Source organism: Juglans microcarpa x Juglans regia, chromosome 1D, assembly GCF_004785595.1.
Source record: "Juglans microcarpa x Juglans regia isolate MS1-56 chromosome 1D, Jm3101_v1.0, whole genome shotgun sequence".
Classification (NCBI taxonomy): domain Eukaryota; kingdom Viridiplantae; phylum Streptophyta; class Magnoliopsida; order Fagales; family Juglandaceae; genus Juglans; species Juglans microcarpa x Juglans regia.
The window spans coordinates 10097258-10108768 of NC_054594.1; the positions used below are offsets into that span (position 1 = coordinate 10097258).

The 11511-nt window shown below is 35.9% G+C and overlaps 1 long non-coding RNA gene across 1 annotated transcript; it reads left to right on the forward strand.

The window, feature by feature from the left end:
• Positions 1-6718: 6718 nt before the first annotated feature.
• LOC121268342 lies at positions 6719-11222 on the forward strand. Its single transcript, XR_005941148.1, has 3 exons — positions 6719-7353; positions 7437-7652; positions 11183-11222. It is a non-coding gene; the product is annotated as an uncharacterized LOC121268342 (long non-coding RNA).
• The last annotated feature ends 289 nt before the right edge of the window (positions 11223-11511 follow it).

Genomic DNA, 11511 nt, shown 5'->3' on the forward strand with positions numbered 1-11511 from the left:
GAAACATTGCTACTATATTGTGTAAATTCGAGCAGATCTCTCCACATCATTTTTTGATGTAATGGTCCATTTAACAATACATTTACCTTGGAAGGTACTGTTAGGTGGACCAATGTAGTTTCGTTATATGTATCCAGTTAAAAGATATTTGGGTAAATTGAAGCGCACTATTGTGAATAAAACTCGAACTGAGGGTTCAATAGTAGAGGCTTATATACACGAAGAGCGGAATACTAATCTTGCTAGTACTCCCAGAATGTACGGCCCTTGGTTGCATAAACGGGATACAACTTAATTGGTGGAGAGTTAGGAAATGCTCTATGTGACATGACCCGTTAATCTCAGGTATGTCGCTGTATACTTAGAATAATTCTAACTAAAACAATTTTACTATACCGACTATGTTCAAATATTCTATTTTTTTGTACTTTTATACAGTGAACACATGGACAAATTTAGGATAGAAGGCATAAAGAATATAGAGGTAAGGCACAAAGAAGAATTTTCCAGATGGTTTGAACAACGCGTATGCATTTAAATGTCCCTTGAGTTAAAATCATTTTGAAACATTTTAATTCTTGTTAACTTTTAATAATTTTGTGACTATTTCAATTGTTAGATTTTGGAACAACGTGCTCATGATCCTGCATCAGTTTCTTCTGAATTGTATGCATTGGCCTGTGGTCCCTCATATAGAGCACTTCGATACACTGCATGCACAATTCAAGGTTATAGATTCCATACTATGGACCATGAACGTAATTGAAAGGCACAAAACTGTGGTGTGTTGGTCGAGGGAAGTCATGGAATAGATGATATTAACTACTAAGGTGTCATTCGTGACATTATCAGATACATAGGGATAATCGCTTTACGAGTGTCAATACTGCATGTATATGGTACGAAAATAATCCATTCGTATTGGCTTGTCAAGCTATCCAAGTCTATTACTTGGTTGATTAAATAAAAAGGGTCGATGAAAATAGTGGAGAAATAACTTAGCAAGTCGTACAAAAATTTATTCCTCGGAATAACTATAATGCAAGAATGGTAGCAGATCACGATCATAGTAGAGATGAAGATGACATTTCGATTATAGAGGCCTATCAGGAAAATAAAGAGGGTATTAATTTATTTGTTGACCTCGGTGCACATGAACTAGTCCCCTTATGTAGAGATGAACTCGTACATCTCGACCCATCTGTATTAAATGATCATTCAGTTCATGAAGTTAGTGAGGAAGAAGAAGAAGAGTCTAAAGAAGAAGAAGAAGAAAAATAAGAAGAAGAAGAAGAAGAAGAAGAAGAAGAAGAAGAAGAAGAAGAAGATAATGATGAAGAATATGTTATTAAAGTCGATTATGAAACAAGCATGAAAAATACATCTGGAGATGAAGAATATAAATCTTAAATATTTTATTTACATAGGTGAAAGTGCAATATATTTTTTTATAAATTATTCTATACTAATTTTTTTAAAATATTAATCTTTTTCAAGGATGCCACCAAAATGACAATGAAGAAATGTGCGTCCTCCCCCAAATCTCGAACCTATTATAACTCCCCGACTGAGGACTCTACTCCTGAACAAGTTGACATACAGGAGACAGATAGCCAGTCGACACCTACTAGTAAGAAAATTTTGTTGATAACTAATTATATTTCAATACTTTGGGGATTGTATTTAATAATTTTAAAAATATTAGTTGATGCATTGTCATGTCGTGGACTTGGCTTAACACGTGGCCTTGCTCTGGAAAAAATAAAAGGCACAGAAAAATCAAGGTCAACATTCCTAATAACTTTACTAGGGGAGTGGATGATAGTGTAGCATCATTTTCTTCCATGTTGGCACACTAGTCTAAGCTTATGCCCCATTTAAGTGTGATCATGGAGAGATATTCCGAATGAGGTTAAGGATCACATTCGGGGTCGTGTACTGGTGAGTTTATATACAATAATAAATTTTTTAGAGATATTTTAATTTCATATTTTTTACGCAATTCACTTCTTAGGATGAATTCGACCTCAATTTTGGCCGTAGCGAGGATGTGTGAACTGTGAATAAGTTGATGGCTACGTTATTTCAGCGTCACAAGGGAAGATGTCATGACACTTCAAGAAATTCGAGACATTGGAAGATGTTGTTCACTCCTCCTTTCAGAAAATGAAGTTAGAACATTGGAGAAAGTGTTGTGATCTTTTCTCAAGTTCAGATTATCTGGTATTCTAGATTTATACCCTATAACTTATTTACATCTATATTGATTTCACATATTATATTTAACATTGTTAATTTCTCCTGTAACACTTAAGTTTTATCAATTTACAGAATAGAACGTATTTGACAATCCACTGTCGCGCCGTTTCAAGGTCATTCCAACGTCTTACTAATAAAATGGTAATTATTAACTTATTAAAATTCACTTATTTTTATCATATTCTTTTATTTAAGTACTAACATTATTTTTTAAAATTATTAATGTGGCTTTGTTAGAAGCGTGATGATCCTGAAAACTTCTCCTTAATTCATGTCTATGTTGCTGCTCACACTGATGAGCACAGTGATTGGATTGATCTTGTCACTAGAGATAATTATGTAAGTGAGATTATTTTCTGTGAATAAATTATGCAACATGTGAATAGATATTATGTTTGATTCCTCATTTATTTTAATATGTTACTTATTGTGTATTTTCATTGTAATTGCAAGAAAAAAATGATTGAGATTTAGACAGCCTCTGAAGAATCATCTCCTAGTGACATAGACATTCACGCAAGTGCTTGGGAGCAAGTTTGGTTTGGTAAGAGGTTTGGGACGTCCTTTCAAGCATGTCAGTTCATCATTCACGACCTCAACTTTGGAAGTTAATAATCTTACCAAAGATTCAGATGCAGTATGCCAAGAAATTGAGCAGATGAAGTCGAGACAGCATGAGTTGGAGTCTCTCTTATCGGGACTGTCTGATTTAGAGATGTATTTGTAGGAGCGACAAATAGACCAGGAGGAGAGAATACGCATTGAAGTTCAAGAGCAAGTACAGAGGGAGTTGCTGGTCCAGATGAAATGTGTTATGTCACTTCAACAGAATCACGGTGGGTGAGGAAAAAAGAAGAAATGAATATATCATTATCATTATTAGAAAATTTTATTGGCAAATTTCGCAACTCTGTAAGACATTATTAGCTGCTATATTTATGATGTCATATGGTACAATTTGTATGCTTTTCAATTTTATGAAATTAGTTTTTCTGATCAGTATGTTTGAATGTAAAGAACAAATGTTTTCATGTTCGAACCAACACTTGAACATAATACCACTGAATTCCAACAAAACGTTCGAATGTAAGTCACTCTGTTTGAACATTTCCATGCACAAACAATCTAAACGTTCGAATGATTAGAATAGATACGTTCGAATGACAACCCAACATCTGAAAGTTAACAATTTTACGTTCGAACGCTTCACCATTAACATCTGAATGCTACATTCAAACATCTCGGAGCAAACATTCGAACATAAATATTAATCGTGCGAAGCAAAAACAATGAACATCTTTTTATGTTTGAATGTCAATCGGTCGGGTTAACATTTGAAAGTTAGTTTTTACATGTGAACGTCACTTTCTGTGACAGATTTTAATGCAAAAAAACATCATGTTCGAACATTACATCTCACGGAATACTTCCAACCATCACAAAAACTTTTGATGATGCCTTTTGGGTTATCATGTCTCTCAAACCCTAACACGATCCGTTAAACTTATTATGTCTTTTAAACCCTAACACGACCCATTAATATAATGGGTTGACACGACATGACCCGTTTTAACCTGTTAGTAAATACTGAGATACCTCGTATTTACGTATTTTTTGACTAAGTAATTGTTGCATTTCTTAGGATAATGGGCTTTCTTGTTTTAAATTTTAGATGATTTACGTGGTATTATTTTACGACTTTTAACTGAAAAATTTAACTCAATGTGTTTTATTGTTATTAATTATTGTTTATTTTTTAAAATGCTCTTTATTTTAAATTAGTTTATTGTTAAATTATACTATTTTATTTTACTTAGTCACTGTGTTTAAATTAGTTTTATTTAAATTGCAATTTTGAAATCATTTTAGTTGGATCAGTTTGAGACCTAAGATGAAAAGGCTGGATGTCATTTTTTCCCTTCCTTTCTCTTTTGAGTAATTCTACGTACAACTGTGAAATGCATAAACACCGCGTAATTATTTTGAAAAAGAGTGGGTTCACTATTAAAAAATTAATTTTTTTTATGTGGGTCCCATATTTTATTCACTTTTCTTCAAAACGATTACGCAGCGGTTACACAATTCACGGTTGCAAATATCTTTTCTCTTTTCTTTTTCCTCTTTTTCTTTTTCCCTTTTCTCTTGTATTCTTTCTTTTTCCTTCCTTTTCCTCCCCTGCCTCCCAGCCAACGTGAGCCCCCCTCCCTCATTTCTCATTGTGTTTTTCAGTTCTCTCCAACCAACACCTCTGTGCCCCACCATCGGACCTCGCTACCTAGCCCACCAGCTCAACCACCCTGGCGACCTCACCCACCCCAGCCACCACCCCCTATGCTCCCTCTTTCTCTCTCCTGGCCGTGTATAGCCCGAGTGGGCTCAACACTCACTACACCGTCGTGCGCCACCCAACGGCGCAACAACCACCACAACAGCTTCCCCTCTTGCTGGCCATCAACCCCCACCAAGCTTAGCCCCTAACTCGCCGCCATCCACTCCCCTCACCAAGACCCACGGTTTTCTCCTCATTCCGCTGCTACCCGCCGTCGCCTTGCCACCGCACTACCACTAATGGCTTCCCCACCCACCAGTGACCTCCCTTATTCAATCTCATGCTCCATTGTGACCCATAGCCACCACTAGGGGTGTGCATTTGGACGGGTTTTTTTTTTTTTCTGGTCCGGTCTGGAACCCAGAAATCTAGGTGTATCTGGGCGGTTATCTGCCCGGATTACACACAGGCGGGTGAGAAGAATCCGGATCCGGTTACGGATCCAGTTTTGTGACCCGGTTATTCGTAACTAGGTCATTTAAAAAAAAAAACCGCCCCACGCTGCAAAGTCCCTAACTTTGGAATCCCTTCTGCCTTTCTGAATCCCTTCTCTTCTCCTTTCTCTTCTCCTACTCTCTTCGATGCAGCGTCTCTTCTCCTTTCGAATTCATTTGCAGTTTGCGCATTTGGGAGAGAGACACGAAGGCTACCATCCAACATTTTTGAAGTCTAAGCTTGTAAGGTATATTTCTCAAGCCCTTCTCTACTATGTCATCTCTCTTTCTCTACTCTGTTAGTTTCTATACGGTATGGTCATCTCTCTTTCTCTACTTTGTTAGTTTCTTTAAATGATGGGTTTTGAGATTTTTGATTATGAGTGTTGGGTTTTTTTTTGTAAACGATTTAATTTTTTTTTTTTTTTTTTTTTTTTTTATGTATGATATGAGTGGTTGTTTCAGATGGGGAGGGTTTGTTTCTGGTTTTGGGAAATTAACCAAGATTTTTGCATATTATTTTAGGGGGCAAGGTGGGTTTGTTTTTGGTTTTGGGGAATTAACCAAGGTTTTTGTTTCATGTTCTCCCATTTTCGGACTTTCAGTTGACTTGTTTCAATTAAAATGAATTTTTCAGTGGGTATAACTATTTCTGTTGTAGAACACTCTGCTGGTTGTTTTATTAATTTATACATTATTATAAGGGCTAGGTATTGCTAGTGTACATGGGATTGATGTAATTCTTGAATTACATCAATTATTTAATCTTAATTTCGAAGTAGAAGAAGTGTCTTTCCCATATTGATACTCATTGTTGTAGATATTTAGTTGGTAATTAAAACATTTATATGGTCCATTAACAATTCAGTGGCAAGCTTGACGGTTTAGATTATGATTGGTATTTTGCTCTTAAACATATTCTTGTAGATCTCTCTATTTGGTATCCTACTTGTATTATTTTATGTTTTTGGTAGTCTTCTATCTACATTTTCTTGGCAGACTGCTATATATGCATTCGAGTTTTCTCATTAGTAGCCTAGCCTGCACCTCTTTTTCTGGCTATAGCTAGCAAGCGTGTATTCAGGCTCAACATGATTTTGATGAATGCCATTGACTTTTCAACAATATTGGATCGAAGCTAATTAACTTTATAATATATATATATATATGTTTATCTTCAGTTTGTTCTAAGGTGGACTAGTCTAGTGTCGGTTTCGTTCAATTATCAATATTAATAAAATCATTCTGTCTCGTGACTTTTCAAGTTATTGCATGGTCGTCATGCTGATCATTTACTCTGAAAAGTCTAAGCTTGAGAGAAGATATGGAGTCAAAATTCGATTATCCATTACTTTTTGGGAATTTTGAAATTGCTTTGTTGCAAGTTGTAGAGACAAGAAAACTACATTACAATTACAAATAAATGTCTCAAGCCGGCAGCTTGGTCAAAACTCAAAAGCCCTAACATCCACAGGAAATCTTACATGACTACATTGAATCTTCTGCACAGTGCTTTTTGAATCTCCTGCACAGTGAACTTGGTTCATTATAGCTTACATGACTACATTGGTTTTGTGTTTTGAAAAAGTGTAAAATGTGAAGAAAATTATGGTACGTCAGATTTGTTTAATTGGCCAAGCTTGTTTGATATTTGTTGTCATTGTTGGTTCTTATTATATTTGGTTCTTAAGTTTGATAAATATTGGGGAAACACGGATAGGATAAACATGATTGTTTATGTAGCTTTTGTCCTTGATCCTCGATATAAGATTACAACTTTGTCATATTGGTTAAAAAGGTGCAAAGGGGATGAATACAAAGATATAATTGAGGCCAAAGTAAGATTGCTCATGAATCGTTTAATCGAGCAATACCACAAGTTTTATGGGCTAGGTAGTGGAAGATCAAATATGGCTCATAGAAGTTCCTCAAGTATTATTGGTGATGACCTGGACTGTGAAGATTTTGATACAGCTCTAGAGCAATATGTTGAGAAGTAAAACAGTTCAGTACTTAGCTCGGACATGGATAGGTATTTGTCGGATGTGATTGAACCAAAAATACCCGAGTTTGATATTTTGGATTGGTGGAAGAAGAACTCATTTAGATATTGCATCCTTGCGGAGATCACACGTGATGTATTGGGCATCCCTATTTTCACTGTCGCATCCGAGTCCGCATTCAGCACTGGTGGACATGTAATAGACCCATATTGAAGCTCATTAGCTCTAGAGACTATCCAAGCACTAATTTGCACGCAAAATTGGTTGACTTGTGAACCACTTAGTTCTTGGGAGGTCGAGGAGCATGTAGAACGCGTTGACATCGAAGGTAAACACTTTAATTTGTTAAGTTTTATTTTTTATTATTAATTTATCCATTTAACTTAACCTCTACATTTTTTTCTGCTTAAGGTAACCCTCTTCTTTCAACTGCAGCAACTTAAGCATATGGACTCCCACCCTATGCATAGAAAACTCTCCTTATGCAGTAAGTTATAGGAACCATGCCATATTTAATTTAACCAGATCATGAGTTTCTTAGTTCTTTGTATTAATATTTGTGTGTTTTGGTTTGTTGCAGCTATTGCTAACACACTTGGTAAATATGTGCTTAAAAATGTTCATCAGGTATGTTATCATGACAAAAGTTTGGCTATAGTGACTTGGGTTACCCCGTATCTTAGTGTATTTTATTTAATTGAAGAATTTTTTTATTAATTTAAATATTGGTTCTCTTGTTTTAAATTTATCAGATTTCTCGTTAGATTTATTTTATAATTTTTGTTAAGTTGTGAAATATATTTTTCTGTGCTTTCTTAATATTAATAATTGTTTTGCATTTAAATTACTTTTTATTTTAAATTAGTTTATTGTTGGATTTAATTATTTTATATTCATTTAATCACTACGTTTAAATTATTTTATTTAATTTACTATTTTGAAATCTTTTTCGTTTGATCATTTTTGTGATCCCAGATGTGAGGATTGGACCTCATTTATTTCTCTTACTTTTTTTTCCCCTTTTTCTTTTCTTCCTCTTTACTTTCTCCCCATTTCTTTTCCCCTGCTCTCTTCCCACGCACGATAGCCTTCCTCCCTCTCCCTTCTGTTTTCTTTGTCCACCGCTAGCGTTGCTGTGCGCCACCGTCCAGCGACACCGCCCAGCCCACGGCCTTCTCCACCCCCCGGCAACCTCACCCACCCCAGTTACCCTTCCCCACGCTTTCTCTCTCCCTCTCCGCTGGCCGTGTGGAACCCATTCGGGTTATGAGTTTTCTGTGCCGCTGTGTGCCTCACCACCCCTCCCATTCTCTTCCTCACCGGTCGGCAACCATCCCCCTCCATTCCCAGCTCCTCTTGCGCTGTTGTTAGCCCCCGCACGCGGCCTTAAGCTGCGGCATTCCTTGAGTCTTTGCACCGCCGTCGAGCCGCCTCCGGCGACCATTTCTTCACTACATCTTCCTTGACCTCCTAGCAACCTAATCACCCATCCTCAGCCCCGATCTACCACCGGTGAAGCACATTCATCAACATTTTCGTTTTGGGCATTTTGGACTTCAACCTCCCTCCATGCCGCCACCAACGGTCAACCACCACCACCATTAGCTTCACCGACATCTTTAAGCCCTTTCTTAGTAATCTCACGTCCTGGTTTGTCCCTGTTCAAAAATGGGTTTTTGAGACCCACGGCCACAGTGCATTTTACACTATTTTATTGTTGTGCTGCCACTTCTAGTACCTCCGTGATCTTTAAAAAATTATATTATAGCATTGTAAGTATTTTTTCAAAGAACTTTTGAGATTTAAATGTATTTTTGTGTTAACTTATATTTACTGTGAATTGGTTGATTGTGCAGGACTGAGTCTGAGGAGTAATGGGGTCGGTTGAATTGGATGATGGAGTTATTTGTTTGATTGGTTTATGCTATGAGATTTGTTGGCTGTTTCGGGTTTAAATATTGGTATTTTGAGTTTGACATTGGTTATGGTGGATATTGGTGATTTTAGAAAGTGATGATATATTTTGGGATCATGAGAGTTTTAAGTTTTAAGGAATTAAAATAGGTTATTTTAGAAGCTTAGGCTTAAATATCGAAATCCGTGATTGATTGAAATCTTACGAAAATTACGTGATTATTTTTAAATGTGACGATTTATAGTCGACTCGACAGTTTTGAAGAAAATTGTGAAAAGCTAAGAAGTCTAGGTAAGCAATGTTCCTATGCTAGATTTGCATAAAAATAAAATGGGCTGAGGTTGATTTTTGAAAATATGCATGTTTTGTTATGAAAAGAGATTTGAACTACCTCAGTTATTTGTTCCACATTACTCATGAGATTCTGTTTAAGAATAAAGTATTTTTTTAGCATGACTGGTGTAGACATGAGCTACTTTGTATTTTGCTTCTGAAATGTGTAAAAGAGAGCAAATATGAAAGTTTGTGTATAAAATTATGTTCGGTTCTGAAGTTGTTCTGTACTCTGATATGATGTGACTTCTGAAAACCTTGTTCTGTTCTGAAGATGTTCTGTACTATGATATGATGTGATTTATGAAAACTTTTGGCATGACATTTTGAATCGGGATGTGGTTTGTGGATGGTGATCTATTTGACCTACCACGGGTGCTAATAGTGGCTTCTGTTTGGGTTGGTACCAACTGTTCTGTTTCTGGTGCACCCACTTTGGAAACAAAGTTTTCTGGTGGTCTTTCTTGTGTGCACACTCGGGGCTCCAAGAATAACTAAGTGGAAGATTCACATTCTGTTTCTACTGGGTTAGCTACTGGGGTTTGCACAACCCTACCACGGGGGTTAAACATGGCCTCTGATGCGATGCGATGTTCTGGTATGATGGTGGTCAGTTATGCTATGCCAAAAGACTTTGAATAAGAATATTTTCTGAAACATTCGCTCTGATATTTTTGATAACATGTTCTGACTCTGCATTATGAAAATAAAAAGTGTTTTGTTCTGTATTCTGAAATCTGTAAATACTCATGTTTGTATACTAGTATATGTTCTCTACTTACCGAGTTGTTGATAACTCATCCTTTCTTATCTCCAATATTTTCAGATGATTTTTGGATATTTCAGATGAGGATCAGGACTATAAAGCATTGGATGAGATGGCTTAAGAATAGTGGATTAAGAATAGAAAATCTTCGATGAGTATTGGTGATTTTTGTTAATTATATTGTTGAAACATGAGTTTAAGGCACATGTAGAGAAGTTGATATTTTTGGGATTACTGTATTGAGGATTTGATATACGAGTTTGTGTAGTTAATTAAATTTGAAGTGTTTACGTTTGATTTAGAGCTTTTGGAAGTATATTATCAGTGTTGGAGTTGTTTATTAGGTAACTTGAGTTAACTCTCCGGACCCTCGGGGTCAGGGCGTTACATGACTGCTATTTCTGCTATTTTTTATTCCTCGACTTGGTTTTTAGTATTTGCATCTGTGGACAAATATTATTACTCTAAAATTTGAAGTGATTCTCAGAAAAAGACAAGTATCTCTAATGGGACTTTGATTTCATCATTTCAGTTTCTGAATGGGTCACGTAAAACTATTTACTGGCAGGTTAATTTCATCATTTCAGTTCTCTGAAAACATGTAATGGGAAATTAGAACTAAGAGGTATAAAGTCGAGGAAGCAATTGGCCTCCACAATCTGAGTTGGGTACTAGAATCCACACAAGCAAACATTTTTGCAGATATGGAAGAACAATACAAATGAAAAGAGAACGAGGAAATAATAGAAAATAATTAAAACCTTGCTTATTGTAACCTTCTAGAGTCAACCTGATCTGCAATTTGCTCATAATGATATATATATATATATATATATATATATATTTATATATTGTGGAAGGAGAAATTAATGTACTAAACAAAAGTCATATTAATTGTTGCATTTTCAAGGGAGGGGCCAGAGAAGGAGTATGTTCAACATAAGTTGATGGACAAAGTAAGTAGCTCAATGACAAAGATTCCAGGAACAGAATACTCCATAGGTGATTATTAGGTTATAGACACTCATTTTAGAAACTGAAACAAACATGGCTACATATTATTTTATTCTCTTATTCTTTTTGACTTATTGTTTCTAATCATTATAGTTTTCATTTATCTGTTGTAATTGATGTTGTTGGCAGCTTATGGAGACTCAGTCCAGTAGAAAATTTTCCAAAATGGTATCACCAAATCAAGGTGAAAGAAATCAATGTTTCCCCTATTCCAGATTCAAGATGTGAAGACTAATTTTAAAGTCTTTTTTTAAAAAAATAAAAAATTAAAACCGGATTTATTCGGTTATAACCCGGATTAAATCCGGTTATAATCTGGATATCTGGATTGAATTTGGTTATCCGCCTTGATTTTAGCATCCGGATCCAGATCCGATTATGGCCGAATATCCGGATCCGAATCTGGTTGAACACCCCTAGCCACCACACTCTCTCTCACTCTCCCACGACCTCTTTTC